The following is a 17,645-nucleotide window of genomic DNA, read 5'->3' as shown; positions in this document are numbered from 1 at the left end:
TCTAGCATTAGTATGATCATATGATAATGTATGAAATAGTATATCAAATATGAAATCTCATCATTCCTCAAAGCAAGTAGTGCATGCTAAAATGTGAGCACACTGCTACAAATCATTATTGTGAAACAATCCCATGGATTAGGAAGCTTGAGAGGTGACTTATTGCTCTATATCCATGACACACAAGAATCCAAAATATATAATTGTGGATCTCAAATGAACCTAAAGATGGAGACCCTTGCAAGGTGCAACATAGAACAAGAGATTCAAAGAGTACACACAATGAGAGTACTAGTATCCAAGAATCAAAGTAAATGTAATGCAAAGCTTAACTAGAATAAAAGTGCAAGATTGAGCTACTATGAGATGCAAGAACAAGGAAAATAAAAAAAGCTAACAAGATGAAGATTAATATCACCTAATTAAGTTATGTGAGATATTCCAAATGAAATGAAAGGAAATGCTAATCTCGAATGCAAGTATGCAAGAGTGCAAGTGAGTGCTCGATTGCTCAAGAAATTAGAATGTAAGCATAACTTTTGCATGAGGACATAAAGTTGTGGAGAGTGAGGAGAACCACTTTTCAAAGAGATTTGGATGATCAATATTAAGAAGCAAAAAAGAAGGGTTGAGATTTGTTCTTTAGTTGATACATGTGCAAGAGATTCTCAAGAGGCAAACGGGATGGATGCCATTAAGAGGTGAAAGATGAGTGGTAAAGATGAGAGGCAAAATATATTCCACTCACCTTGGAATGTTTGCATTCAAGTTGTAGACAAATTTTTTTTTCTTTTTATTTTCACACATGGGATAAAAGGGATTTTATTTAATTAAAAGTGGGCATGTTCTTCTAATTAAATAAAACTTAAGATAAGGTGGTCAAACCATAGGATAAAATAAAATAAATGGTTAAGTGATTATTTGATCAAAGATTAATTATGAAAAATCGGTTAAGTGCATAAGGTGGTCTAGTAAATAAATAAAAAATAATCAGAAGGGGGCTTATAGTTTACTAGACCAAAATTGGGTGATTACACTTGCCCCTCTTTGAGTAATTGTGTGGGCAGTCTAAGTAAGAACATTGAGTCAATGAATGATGATGTCAAGTAATTGATAAGAGAACTTACTCCAAGATAGAAACAAATGAAGTGCAGCAAGGTTGATAATCTTGAATGCATAGTTTGATGTGAAGTGATGAAACTAAACACTAGGTAACATAACTGATGTGATGCGATGAGAACTAATATGTCTAAGAGTGAGTAGATTAAGCATCTACAAAGAAGAAAATATTAAGGAACCTCATCTTGATGTGAATCGATGAAGTTGAGATGCCCCTAGGGATTGATGACACAGTGTAATGAATTTGCAACATTAAAAAATCAATGATAGATTATCCTCACCCCTTCAAAATAAAAAACAATATGATGTAGAGGAGATAGAAAAATAAGATATATTTGATCAAATCAAGCTAAGATATGGTTCAATATGATTGATAGGTGATTCATAAAATATAGAACCAAGTTTGATCACCAAGCAATGAAAATGTACCTTAATTTGACCAAGTTTGACCAAAAAGATATATCATAAGAATTACGTCAAACAAAGAAGAAATGATAAAGAGGAGTAGATGAAGAGGTTGGAATGATGAAAAAATGGTGAAATGAATCTTACCTTGAATGATGTGAAGATTTTTCTTCAAAAGGGTCAGTCAATAGCACAAAAAAGAAATAAACTTTAAAATGTGATTTTGATAGCAATGATGAATCCATATTTTGATTTTGATCCCAGAAATGGACCTAGACATCAAAATTAGGTCAGGATATTTTTTGTAGAAATCTAAGACTATTGAAAATTAGGTCAAAAGGCAATATAAGGGTCATTTTCAAATCATTTGTTCTTTCATCCTTTAGTGAATTCAGAGCCTTCAAAGTGAAATAAATGCAAGTTTTAGTATGAGAACGTCAATTGGAGTTGAGTCAGATACATAAGAAGCCTTGAGACTATGGTGCATCAGTAAGTGATTGAAAACCAAGCTCATTTTTGCTTATATTTGTAAGAATTTTCATGTTTTTAGCTGAGGAATTTTATTTTTGTATGGTAATCTAGAATGTGACACGCAATTAGGAGTTTTATTGCATGACCTTTCATATATCCCTAGAGTATCACCTTACAATTTTCTTGAATATTGCTTGATACCTATCAACATGTCATATGACATGGGGCAGAATGTCACAAGAACAAGAAATATTGCATGACAAAGGGAAAATATTGTACACTGATTGTTTAGTGTTTCCTCTATCACCCATGAAAATTTGATGTTGCAAATGATTTTTGGACTAACCAGTTAATCTTTTCAGCTCTCTTAAGTGATTCCTTGATGTACTTTGATGGTTTTCAATATACCATTTCTATATTCTGACATGATTTTCTTACTTTAGCGATGTAGTGACAATTTCCAAATTTTCTTGTTTAATGTCCTTACCTTTAGGGTTGAGATTAGTGCCTCATTTGATGGATGAGGACACATCGATGATAGATGCTATGGGCCTAGGGTCCTCATTACGTTTCCCCATTTCATAGAAAATCATGGCCTTCTAACTATACTGGCAGAGAGATTTCACTCGAAGCATAACATGTTTCATTTGTCAACCAGTGAGGTCATGATCACCTTGGAGGATATGTAACACATTCTTTGTATTCCTTGTAGAAGATATCCTATGAGTGCAATTGATGTTGTCCTTTCATTTCTTTCCTTATGATGTTCTCATGATGACATATACTAATATAAATCCATTACTTGTGATGTAGGTCTACTTTGATCAGACTCTTGGAGAGAGTATTGCAGTGATGTGTCAGGTCTTTGATGATGAGACCATCTCAGATAGATTATGTTGGAAACAATTCTTCAATTGTATGTTGTGATTGATGTTACACAAATGTCAACATTAATTGAGTGGTCGAGAAATGAAGAACTTGAAGGATATCAGTATTAACTAAGCAATCAGGCAATAAAGGATATCCAACTTGTAGAATTAACCAAGTGTTTAGGCATCAAAGGACTTGTAGAGTTAATCGAGTGATCAATCCCAGTATTGATCGAGTGTTAGTAGAATTCACTTGTATATTAATTAATTGATTGAGAATGACTATTTGGATGTTGAATGGTTATTTGAAAGGGTATTCAAGCCGACTTGACAAAGCTTATATGATATATAAGAAAGATCAAGAAGTGTAATGAAAAGTGCAAGTGGAATATAGGTAATAAGATGGATATGTGATTGAAGGAAAAGGTAGAGCAAGATGTTGGCTTCTAAATTAACAACTTTTGAATAACTTGTTGTCACAAAGGTTTGCACCCTTGTCCAAAGTCTTATCTAAGGACAACCTTGTGAAACATAGAAGCAACCTCCAAGCTATGGGACTTGAACTGTGAGGTTGAATCTCCGGAGAAAGCTGACTTCCTCTTACTATCAGGGCACACCTAACTATTCTTGGAGAGGAAAAGGGAGAAGGAGAGCATGGAAGTAGATCTACCTATTCTAATCTAAGGAGGTGATGCACCAAAATAGAGTGTTCAAACCAATCTCTGCCCATACATGCACTATTGAAGCATTATGACACCAAAAGATATACACATTCAGACTTGTTTTAATCTAAAAACCACATGCAGATCAGAAAACCCGAGTGAATGACACAAGGAAAGAGAGATTCACTTATATATCATTCATAGGTCAAAGAGATACAATCATACAGATTATAGATTTCTACAAAACATCAATGAGAGGCAAAGGATTATTGCACTTTCACACCAATGGTTGAAGGGGATAAGTGGGATGTCATTCAGTTCAGAGGCAAAGAGACTTTTACACTGAAGATTTGTAGAGCAATATTAGAGGAATTAGAGAAGGTTCAACCAGAACAAAATCTACAAAAATTGCCTTTATAGTTTAGGCATAACTGAGATGTCCTCTAACTGTAATTACTCTACAACCATTGCATTGAAGTCCTATTGAGAACAATCATGGAGAAAATTTGATCTGGGTATAGATCCAGATGCAATAATATCTGATCTTGGTTGGAACAGGGCCCTGAGAAGATAGAAACGATGCCATTAAATAGTTTTGACCAAGTAGATAGATAGGATAAGAGGTGGTGGAGTGTTTTCTCGCATTTATCATTCATTTGAGGGTGGTTGGAAATCATCACAGGGATTAGATTGTGTAAAAAACTTTGATTTCCCCTTTTTCTAGCTTGTGAATCAACAAGTTCAAATAGTCAATTGGATTCTGGCACCAGGATGAGCCATGTGGACCAATAATTTCATTATGTTTTACCACCTTGTGGAGTCTTCATGTGTTTGACTATATCTTCTTTACCAACTGTGCCACCTCCCAACCTAACCGTGACTGCCTCAGAAAACTACGACCTTAACTGCCAACCTCTAACTATTACTGTCTCCATCGGGCCCACTGGGACATGTGTCACTAAATTTCTATCTCGCTATACTTAACTTTCAAGCTCCTTTCCATAGCGAGATAGTGATGGCCATTGATTTTTCTTTGATCCCCTCCTTCACTGTTGGTATTTTGAACTAGACCCCACAGAACACATGTCGTTTAGGTGCTTTCTTGCATTATATAAAATCCTCATAACTTCATAATGCGGGAAAGCCCTAATTGTTGATCTCTGCGAGATCAACAATTGAGAAGATCTTTTTGTATTTTTTGCTTGCTCATATACCGAGTCCATGACACTTGGCGCCACCTCAGCAATCACCCTAGCAACACCTTGGCGACCCACACAAGAAATAGGTCCCACAGAGACACGCGACAACGAGGTGCTTTCTCGCATTTCTTAAAGTCTTCGCATCTTGATAATGCGAGGAAGCCTCAATCGTGGATCTGTTCGCATCGGATGGTCAGAACTCATCACGTATCTCCTTGCGAGAAGGGTGGGCCCATGACATCATCTGGGGCAAGTGTCACCAAAATGCTCCCCCGCATTATTTAATCTTCTTGCAACTTCATCTTGCGGGGAACTGCCAGCCCTCGATTAGCTTGCATCGAATGGTGCACATAACTCATACTTTTTCAACCTCTATGAACACCCACCATGATGTCACATGGACACGTGTCAGAAAGGGGCTTTCTCGTAGTCTCAAAAAGTTTGATGAGGCTCATAATGTGGGGAAGCGGGCACCAATCGATTTGCTAGCTACCTTGTCCACCCTACGGCCCACAAGAGAACATGGACCCACCTGCTACACGTTGTTAAGGGGCTTCCCCGCAATGTTTAAAGGTCATGCATTTCAAAATGTGAGAAAGTGCCCACCATAGATCTGTGCGAGATCTGATGGCGTGGAAAGTTGTAGGCTAGCTGAAAAAAACAAGGAAATACACTAGAATTTAATCATTTAATTTTGTATTTTTGAGACAATTAAATAATATTAAACATGGAAGTGATTGTTAGGCGGGGCAAGCATTTGAAGTTCTAATTTTAGTGGGAGGCAAAATGGATAACATAACTTAGTGGAAGAACATTTACACCTAGGGGTAGCTAACTCCCATCTTCAATGTACCTATTCAAACACTAGGGCCAACTATAAGGCTATTTAACTCTCCTTCTTCTTCTTCAGGCTCTGCAAGATCTAGGCAGGTGGACCATAGATTCTTTATATGGTACCAATGTAAAGGCATATAGCTAAATCTAGATAACATATTAAAACCCCCGAATCTTCTATGTTTATGCAAGCATTCATGGACATGAAATAGCTAATAACATGGCACATGAACTTGATAAACTAAGTGAGGGAAAATATTTCAACTCTTAAACTAAAAGGGAAATGATATTTGATTAATGATTTGAATCATTAGCATAACCTAGGTATGCAACAACAAAAACATGTAATCTCCAAGCTGATCAGTCCCTTATCCATTGGAAATTAACTAAGTCAGAACATACACATGTGGATACCTAAAATATACTCATATATCCAGACATCTAATCTATCTATCTACCTTGCAAATAGACATCAATATTCAAACAAAAATCATACTTATCAAATCCTCCTATGATTCCTGTAGTTCTGTCAATGCACATATCAAGAAAATTTACTTGAGTTCTTGACCCAATAGCAAGACACATAATGACATACAACTTCAATAACAAGTTGTAACTGGACAATATGCACTTTGGGCATATATCACTGAAAACTACAAACCAATAGAAAAGGAGATAAGCTTCATAATGAAACTTCAAATAGAGCTTTGTATTCACTTCTTGAAACCAATACATCATGTATAATAAAAAAACTCAGAGAATACACCAAGGAATGAATGTGTAATCATATGCTTCAAAACACTACATTACTGTTGTTCAATACAAAGGAAAATATGTTGAGAATAGTATCACAGTAACTGGGAAAATTCTTTAGAACTAGAACCTTATTGGTCTCACAATAGCGAGAAAATCTAAAAATTGGAACTCATACAATGATAAGAGAAGAAAGATTTATAGAGGAGAAGGGCCTCAGACCAAAAATTTGATTCTGACATGTGTCATGCTAAAATTCCTCATCCTGCTGCTATTGAAAACTATCTCTTCTCCATTTGCCGGAAAATCAAATCCTATTAATTGTTGTTACAGAGTATCTGATATATCTTCTAAAAGGTAATTAACAAAAATACTTTATGAAGGAAAGTGTTATCAGATAAAATGTGAAGAATTTGCAATTTGATCTATTTTGTCTTGTTCTACCTTTGACCATTAATCTCAAATGCCCCTATCAGCAAGACCTTATGACTTGTAACTGCTTTCTTAAAATATTTAGTTCATCTTTAAAGTGGTCAGTGAAATCTAATCTTATGCAAATCTGATCATATTTGATCTTATTCCCTCCTAAATACATTACATCTGCATTTGCATTGAGAATGCCCCAAAATTATGAAACCTCCTTAGCTTCTGGTGAATACTTGTGTGAAAACTAATTGCAAAAATTGAAAATTTAGGCTTTATTGGTTCCAACGGTATATTATAGTGCATGTTTTAGATGAAAATGGTGCCTCTGAGGTGCATTTGAAAAACCAAGGCCCGCACCATGAACATGACAATTAAAATTAAAAAATTTAAATGATCATAGAGTATAAACTATATAATATTATTAAATTAATTTAAATCTTTCAATTCTAGAATGTATGCACATCTTATTTATTTTATATTTCCTTTTATCTTTTATCTATGCCACTTGTCAAATTTCCATTAGCCACTTCATTAGGGTGGGCCCCACATCTCCATCACAACATTTGAAAACCATTTGAATCTTCATCTTACAATCTTATGCCACTATGATGACTTTGTAATATGTTAACACAATTATTGTACTCCTTGATCTGACAATTCCTATGTTTGGTGTAGCATCTTAACCCTCCGGCTGAGGACTCCCGATCTCATGAAAATTGGCTTCCTTGTAACATCTCCACTCAAAATTGCACCTTCCCTAATCTTACAATCCACTGTAACATCATAAGCCTTCAATTTAACTCTCTCGACCTTACGAAAATATTCCCAGAGCTGCCACATGTTGCTTCTTTCTTGGGCATTTGAAATGGTCAAAACTTTGTTGACTATGCCTCCAACTAGCCCCACATATTGGATTGCGAGTCTTCAAAGACCTGTGCCTTTTAAGACACCTAATAGTAGTGTTGTGGTATATTTAAAAGGATAAAAACACCCTATCGTGCTACATGTGGGATATTTGACCTAGAAACCCTACTCAACAATAAACATTTCACCCATGCATTTGACCTCTGTGGGTCATATTTTGTGTTTTGTACTTGAAAAAGAAAAAAGAGGAGCATAGACAAACTTGTGGAGCCACCAATCTATGGCTTTCAATCGCCCCTTTTCAAAATGAAAACATTCAAACACAAAGCAGTGGCTCAATCATGCAAGTAATCAAACATCCACCATCACATAGGAGACTATTGCCTCTAGTGTGATATTCACCCTATTTGTGCCTACTCTGTCTCGAGATGTAGGAGCTTCTCTTCCTTCTCTTACCATGGATGACCTTATAATTGCAGTCTCCTCTACTTCAGTTGTGGGTTACTGTTTGTTGAGGTTTCTTTTTTGTTTGGCGGTAAGTATTTTACAAAGGTGAATAGCATCTCATGGCATCCTCCCACCTCCTCCAATGCTATATGATCCCTCTACAAGTGCCTTAATCATGGATGGAGCTCATCCTTCTCTACAAATTTCCTTTTAGAACTACTCTTCTCTAACTCAACAACCTAGTTTTGAGGGCTCTTAGGTGGACAGTTGGTTTGGAGATCAAACTCCTCAATGCACTTAATAACAGTCTTCAAAGCATTGGATCTTTTAAGTTATCTTCATTCACTATAACTATTTCTAGTGGAAGTTTTCTTTGAGTTCTTCAGATATGACTTGAGCAAAGGCACATGAGGGAATTTCTAGATAATTGTTTTGGGAATCAAAAGGAAATGAGCATCTGGACACCTCAACATGTTCAACCTCCTCCATAATTTGATTAAAAGTGTGGGCAAGGATGGACAAATCTTGCCTAATCATGCTTCAAAAGCTTTCATAACTAACCTCATGAAGTACAAACCACCGTCCTCATCGAATCATGACACACTTTTCTTTTGTCATGGATGTTGTTCCACATACCTATTTTCCCTATCATGGTGATACTTATGTATTCATAATTGACCATCATACTACCTCTTTGCAAATCAAAACATTTAAAATCTCAAAACGCCTTTAGGATGGCATGACATTTCTATCAATATGAAGCAATTAGTTAGACCCTAAAGCAGGTCTGACTAATTTTTTTTTCATTTTTGAACAATTAATTCCTCAAAATGATCCAATGAGCAACCAACACATGGTTAAGATTAAATTTTATCACTTAAAACATCATTAAAACTCATTTTTTCACTTATCTACAAACTGTGATTCATTGACAAGAAGGCCTACAAGCTAGCTTTAAAACACTAAAATAAGCACTTGATTGAGCCTTGGGATTTGACATACTAGTTCTTTGTTTAGCATCCTTACATCTTTTTAAAACTCATGTCATGATGATACCTGGGTCAAAATATATTAACTGTCAAAGTTTCCCTCCTAACATTTCCTGCAAACAAACATGTTAGAAAATAGGAAAGTGCATTTGGTTTTAGCTTTGAAAATAGGGAAAACGAATACTTGAAGGCTTGAAAATTGGGGAATTAGTTCATTTCAATGAGGATAATTTAAATATGTGATTTGGGCTCATGAAGAATAACAGTTTGCATTTGGAGAGCATGTGAAGTGAGGTACTTCGACTTGTAGGACGTGAAACATCAACAAAATTGTGATTTTTGCAAATGGAATGGACCTAGAAATGTGTGTAGATGGATTGGTCAAGACTTCCAGACTGGCACACTTAAAAGTATTTTTAGAGTGGAATAGAGTAGTATAAAACATTTGATCTCATTATTCATGGATCCAAAGTTACAACATTCTGAATAGGGGTATTGATCAATCTGCATTTTATGACACCAGTAAAATTTCACAAGTTGTATTTGGAATCGTGTTTGATAACTAATCAAACAGATTCATCATATGCTCAAATCTAGACCATAGAAAGTGTTTGACCTCTAAGATACAATGCAAAAGGAATTTTCTTAGTATGGTCAATTGGATCAAATTTATAATTGGTCAAACAGGGCGTTCCAAAATTCAGGGCAATTTGCATCAGCATGACAGAGATAAGTAATCAACTTCGAGGGATTCAAAACCTAGTCAATACATATCTAAATGACATGAAAACTAAAATATAGGCTCTTTAATATGCATACTAAATAATATCAAAGCAATGAGTCATGAAACATAACCGGGTGCAAGATATTCAAATGCAAAATAGGCCTCTTGTCATTGTTTGACACTAGGGCAAAAATGTAGAAATGAACACTGCTCAAAATAGAACTTCACAAAATGACTCAGAATGTCAGTTTATCATTATAGGATACATGGATATGCTGAATTCAAGGTGTTAGAAAAATTAAAACTTCTTAGACCTTAAAATGATAGCTAGCTAGACTTGCAAGAAAATGTGTTTACAGGGCTCAAAATGACTCAAAATTTTGGAATGGTACTCAAAATGAGAATGCAATTTTGAGTCCCATCACAAGAAAGTGTAGAAGATAAGATAAAAATAAAATTCTAATTACAAAGGATCTAGAGGTCAAGCTAGAAAAGAGATCTAAATCTACAAAAGAAGTTGCTTCATAAATTAGGTCAAATTAATGTTACCTTCTAACCATTGTAGCAGTGAAGAAATCTCTTAACAGAGTTGACTTAACAGTCATATTGTAAATCCTTTAATAAGGTTACATTTCAAGATTGAAGTGTTTGAAGACCTCTAATTAGGCCACACTCCTAACAGGGTGATCTAAACCATCTAACAATGTCATACTTAATAGTATGTATTGTAACCTTTAACAAGGTTGGCTCCTAAAATGACTCACGTCAAAATAGTGGAAAATATTATAACTAGTTGCATGGTGGTTTTTCCAAATTGGGTTTCCATGTTAAATCTTGGTGCCATCTATGTTCATGTTATTTTCTTTATGCTTTATGTTTCTGAAACTAAGTTACTAAAGGTAGAGATAGATTGATATTCATAAGACTGCTTTATTAACCGAGTTACAACAATAACTTAGTTCTGACTGAGCTAGAAAAAGAATTTCATTATTAGTAAAAAGTTTGATTTGACATCTAGGGACATGGAATTGTTTTGTGGTAATTTATTCACCCCTCTCCTTTGAGTTACTCTCTTCATTTCCAACAATTGGTATCAAAACATTTGGTGCTTGCATGAAAGGTTTCAAGGACCTAAGCTAAAGATCAAGATGTCATATAGAAGGGAGATTCCCAAGCTTAACAAAGAAAAAATTTCAGCATGGAAAGAATTGATGAAGCTACACCTATCAAGCATTGGAGCTATTGGTCTATTCTACTTGGAAAATAGATATGTGCCACCACCTAAACCTATGACCGTGGAACAAATGAAAGAGGGAAATATGACAATATAATGATGATTGCTATGACTTCCTTTCTCAACTATTATAAATTTGATGAGGTTGAAGATTGTCCTATTGCAATTGAAATGTGGGAAAAATTGTTAAAATTCTATGGATGTGATAAAAATGTACAAAGAGCCAAGGTAGAAAGTTTAAGTGGCAAGTTTTATCAAATGAAAATGAAAGAAGGTGAAAACATTGTCCAATGTAGTAAAAGAATCAAAGAAAGTGTGAGTGTAATAAAAGTTGCAGGAGGAACAATAACTAACAAAATAATGGTCAACAAGGTACTAAGAACTCTTCTTCCTATTTATGCAATTAGATTTTCAACAATTCAAGGGATGAGATGCAATCCAGGAAATGATATAATCTTGGATGCACTTGTGGGGAGATTGATTGCTTTTGAATTGGATAACTTTGATAACTATGATCCTAATCCCAAAAAAATTGAATATTCTTTCAAAGCCAAACTAACTCTTAGTAGAAAAGGAGGAAACTAAGGCAAACAAGTTGACAGTGAAGAAGAAAATGAAACAGATGAAGACCTTGAAGTCATTGAAGCCCTACTTGCAAAAAGAGTATCAAAAGGGAAAATAAAATTTAGAGGCAAAATTCCATTGATTTTTTTCTCATGTGAAGAGGTTGGTCATATTGTTGCAAGATGTTCAAACAAAAAAGATAAAGATGAGAGAACAAATAGCAAATTCAAAGGCAAGAAAAACTTCAAGAACTACAAGGACTACAAAGACAAAGTTAGACATATTGTTACATTGCTAAAGATTTTGATAGTGATGATAATGAAGAAGAAGTAGTATATATTATTGTTAAGGATGAATATAATAATGAGAAAAATGAAAAGATGACACTTATTTCTCATGTTAACAAAAATGATGCATGGATCATAGATAGTGGTTATTCTTATCACATGGCTAGTGACAAAACTATGTTTGAACATTTAGAACACTATGATGGTGGAAGTGTCAAGTTTGGAAATAGTGAGCCATGTTATGTAAAAGGAAAAGGATTCATAGCATTCACTGAAGGCATCAAATGTGACGATGTCTACTGGGTTGAAGGATTAAGACATGATCTACTCAGTGTGGCTCAACTGAATAATATAGGATATAAGGTAGAATTCATGAATGAAAAAGATAAACTATTGGATGGAAAGGAAACCTGGTTGGGACTGGAAATTAGACAAAAGATAACTTTTTTTACCTAGATCTCACTGAAAATACATGTTTATTGGCACAAATAGAGGAAAGTTGGCTAGGCATAAAAGGATGTGTCATTTTAACTTTGCTAACTTGGTTACCATAAGAATGAAAAAAAGAGTAAGAGGTGTACCAAATTTGAAGAAAAATGAGATGGGGATGTACAAACAATGTCAAATTGGAAAGATGAGTAAAGAAGTTTCATAAATCTTTCAATTCTGAAGAAGTTTTTGAACTAGTTCATACAGATCTTTGTAGACCAATAGGTACAGAAAGCTACCATGGAGACATATAATTCATTCTATTTGTTGATGACTATTCTAGGATGATGACTGTAATGTTCTTAAAAGATAAATTTGATGCTTTTCAAAAGTTCATATGGTATTTGGCTAGTGTTGAGAAGGATATAGGGAAGAATCTAAAATGTCTAAGAACAAATAGAGGAGGTGAATTCATCTCAAATAAATTCAATGAATTCTACAATGGAAGAGGAATGAAAAGATAGGTATCAGCTCCTAGGACACTAGAGAAAAATGGTATAGAAGATTGAAGGAATAGATCCATCATGGAATATGCAAGAACACTAATGATTGAGAAAAATGTTACACCAAAATACTGGAGAGAATTAATCAGCACAATAGTTCATACACTAAACCAAGTTCAACTGAAGAAAGGTACATACAAACACCCTATGAATTATGGTATGGATATAATCCTAATGTTTGTTATCTCAAAGTATTTGGAAGCAAATGATATATCTTGAAAGATGTAAGGAAAGGAAAACTTGATGCAAAAAGTGATGAAGGTACATTCCTAGGTTACCAATAAGAATAAGGCATATAAGTGTTTGAATCTTGCTACTCACAAAGTCATAGAAAGTGCACATGTGAAGATTGATGAGTTTGCATAAAGAAGTGAAGAAAAGAGCAACAAGGAGCCTAAAGACTACAAAAAGTGTGTTTACTATGAGGAGGAATCTAAGACTCTACCATAGATAGTTAAAGACACAAAATAATAGAGTAAACCTACTAAGTCAAATACAATACAACCCAATTTGCAGCCAGATCAGACAAAGGAACCCAAGTCACATATAGTGCAACCTAAGTTACTACTAGATTAGATAGAGGAACCCAAGTCATAGACAGTACAACCCAAGTTGCAACCAGATCAGAAAGAGGAGCCTGAGAAAAAGGTAGAAGATCATGGAGGACCAAGTGAACCAAGTTCAGAAATAAGTAAGAAATAACCAATACTTGCAAAATGTGTCAAAAGACATCATGTACCTAAATAAATAATTGGAGGAGAGATAGCTGACATACTAACAAGGAAAAAATTAAAAGGTACATGCTTGCTTAGTGAATTTGAACCTAGATCTATAAAAGATGCTTTAGAAAATAAAGGTTGGATAGAGGCTATGAATGAAGAAATTGAGAAAATAACAAAGAATAATACCTGATCTCTTGTACCTAGAACTAAGGATAAGAATGTGATTGGTACAAAATGGATATTCGAAAACAAGTTAAATGAGAAAGGAGAAGTAACAAGGAACAAGGCAAGGCTAGTATGCAAAGGGTATGCACAAGAAGAAGGTATTGACTATAGTGAAACATTTGCCCCTATTGTAAGACTTGAAGGAGTCAAAATACTACTAGCATATGCTACACAAAAGGGATTCAAAGTATATCAGATGGATGTAAAATCATCTTTCTTAAATGGAATCCTGGAAGAAGAAGTCTACATTGAACAAGCTAAAGGTTTCATTGATCTAAAAAAGAAAGACAAGGTATGTAAACTTCCCAAAACTCTTTATGGGTTGAAAGGCTGCATGGATATCTGGTAAGAATTGGTTTTGGAAAGACAAATGATAATAGTAATTTGTATATAAAGGACCATAGGACAAGATATTGCTAGCATAAATATTTGTGGATGATATTATATTTGGAGAACATGAGATATTATGTAAACCATTTGCTGAAGAAATGAGGAAATAATTTGAAATGTCTATATTTGGAGAGATAAAGTTCTTTGTTCTACAAGTTCATCAAATGAAGGATGACATATTCATCACTTAGTCAAAGTACATTAGGGAAACATTGAAAGTATTTGGAATGGAAGATTCCAAACTAGTTGGAACACCCATGTCTACTGGACATAAACTTTCAAAGAATGATGATTCAAAGGAAGTAAACTAGATTACCTATAGATCAATGATTGGGAAACTTTAGTATGTGGTACACACTAGACTCAATATTGCATTGGCAACATAGTTGAAGGTTCTTTGCAAATCCTAAAGAAAATAACATGATGATAGTAAAAAGGATTCCGAGGCACCTAAAAGGAATTGAAGAATATGGTTTATGGTATAAGAAAGGAGGAAACCTTGAGTTAAGAACCCTTACTGATGCAGATTGGTAGGAAGCATTGATTAAAAAAAAGCACTAGTGGAGGAGCATTTTTTCTTCGAATGAGATTAGTATCTTGGAAAAGAAAGAAGAAAAATTGTATTTCTTAATCAATAGCAGAGGTAGAGTATGTTACTATGGAAGTCAATTTTTCTAACATTATATGGATCAATAAAATATTGTTAGGAATGAATGAGGAAATCAAGTAACTAGTGGTTATCTATGCTAATAACACAAGTGCAATCAATACATCCAAAAACCTTATGATGCACACAAAGACAAAACACATTGCAATCAAGTATCATTACCTAAGGGAATTGGTTCAAGACAAAGAGGTGAGATTGAAATATGTGAACACCAAGGAGAAGAGAGGAGACATATTTACTAAGACATTACCCAAGGATGTTTTTATGTATCTAAGAGGTAAACTAGGGGTTATTCCCCTATCTAACACTCACTAAAGCACAAGCTAGTGATGCATCAACCAAGTTTCATTGAAGATCAATCAAGTTGATGCAGACTTTCATACTTCATGTGTGAAATGTAGAACATATTGTATATGAATTAGTAAAAAAGGTACATAGTAACTTCAAAGTATGTATCCTTTGGCATTTTATGTCAAAGAGGGAGAGTATCAAAGAAGAGGAGTTTAGTATCTTAGAAGGAAAGTATTTAGATGATGGAATTTATAGAAAAGAGGGAGAAAATGATAAAGTACAAAGCAAAGTGATGATAGATGTAAGAGGGAGAATTCATTTGGAAGCAATTGAGACAAATCCAGACAGAATCACAAAGGGAGTTGGTATGGATGAAAATCAGAATGAAACTAAGGATATTATCAAATTGCTCATACTTTTATCATTGTATGTTGACATGTTGTGTTGCCATCAATGCCAAAGAGGGAGATTGTTGGAAATAATTCTTTAATTGTATGTTGTCATTAATGTTACAAAAATGCCAGTATTAACCTAGCGGTTGGGAAATGAAGAACTTAAAGCATATATGTATTAACTGAGTAGTTAGCCAATGAAGGATATTCAATATTAACTAAGCAGTCAGGCAATGAAGGATATCCAAATTTTAGTATTAAATGAGTGGTTGGGAATCAAAGGACTTCCAGTGTTAATTGAGTGCTCGATCCCAATATTGATTGAGTGTCAGTAGAATTCACTTGTCTATTAACTAACTGATTGTGGCTGACTATTTGGATGTTGAATGGTTATTTGAAAGGGTATTCAAGGAAACTTGACAAAGCTTATGATATATAAGAAAGATCAATAAAGTATAATGAAAAGTGCAAGTGGAATACATGGAATAAGATGGATATATGATTGAAGGAAAAGGTAGAGCAAGAAAGTGTATAAGATAAGCTACAAAGAACATTCCAATCAGTAAGGATCCAAAGGTCAAGCTATAACAAAGATTTGAATCTACAAAATAAGTTGCTTCACAAATTAGGTCAAATTATTGTTACCTTCTAACCATTGTAGCAGTGAAGAAATCTCTTAGCATGGTTGACTTAACAGTCATATTGTAAATGCTTTAACAATGTGACATTTCAAGATTGAAATGTTTGAGGACCTCTAACCAAGCCACTCCTAATAGGGTGATCTAAATCCTCTAATAGGTTTATACTTAATAGTATGTATTGTAACCTTTAATATGGTTGGCTCCTAGCAAGGCTCACTTCATAAGAGTGAAAAATGTTGTAACTAGTTGCATCGTGGTTTTCCCAAATTGGGTTTCCACGTTAAATCTTGGTTTCATCTGTGTTCTTGTTATTTTCTTTATGCTTTATGTTTCTACAACTAAGTTACTAAAGGCTACAACATATTAATATTCATAATACTACTTTGTTAATTGAGTTACATCAATGAATTAGTTTTAACCACGTTGGATAATGAATTGCATTATTAGTGAAAAATTTGATTTGACATCTAGGGACAAGGAATTGTTTTGTGGCAACTGATTCACCCCTCCCCTCTCAGTTAATCTCTTCATTTTCAATAAGATTCATTCTATGGGAGTAGATAATGGAGCACTATAGAATTGATTACCTTATGACATGTATGTTGAACTATAATTGGTTGTATCCTTAGAGAAGAGATGAGCTAGAAGGGCTTCTAGTGTGAGTGGGGTCAAGTGGTCATAAAATTGATCTTACATCCTCAGTGCGTGGCATGGGGCCCTTCTATCATGTGTGACATGTACCAATATCTACATTGGAGTCTTGATTGCTCAGATTTGGGTGTGGGAGCACATAATGTTGACTCTCCCTATAGTACAAATGAGATAGAGGAGGTGACCCTATATATATATAGCTATTATGTATATGTAACACAAATTCATTTATGGGATACCCGTTTCAAAGATGATGACTATATGATGTTACATCAATGACATAGAGGCCTTATTAGAGATGTGAGAAGAGACTTGTTCTTACAAGAGACACAAGAGCTTCAATGGGTAGGTTGGGAAATATTGCCTAATGTGGTAGATGTAGGAATGACACTCGAGTATAAAAAATGGTTGCACTAGCACCCGCACTATGGATTTACTAATCCCTTAGAGAGGGTACCCCAACTAGGAGGAGGAGGTGGTGGAGATGATGGCGATGATAGGGGAGACAAGGGAGATAGAGGGTTTGGAGGAAATGGAGGTGGAAACAAAAATAGTGGGACTAGAGGTAGTGCCCCTTCCAGTAGCTGGTCAGGTACATGAACCAAGAGTAGAGGAGAGCGTTGCACTCTAGGCTTAGTCAAGATTATGAATACCATGGAGGAGGATGATCTAGAGGGATACAAACTAATTAGGAGGAAAGTAGTAGACAAAGGATTAGGATCTAGCCAAAGACAACCTCAATAATAGTAGGAGAAAAGGATACCTGATTAGCTTAGGGATGAGGGCAACACAATGTAGCTAGAGGTAGAGTTAAGAGAAGAATAGGA

The sequence above is a fragment of the Cupressus sempervirens genome, chromosome 7, assembly GCF_028749045.1.
Source record: "Cupressus sempervirens isolate cs-2001-9-10 chromosome 7, ASM2874904v1, whole genome shotgun sequence".
Taxonomy (NCBI): domain Eukaryota; kingdom Viridiplantae; phylum Streptophyta; class Pinopsida; order Cupressales; family Cupressaceae; genus Cupressus; species Cupressus sempervirens.
This window is presented reverse-complemented; position numbering follows the sequence as displayed.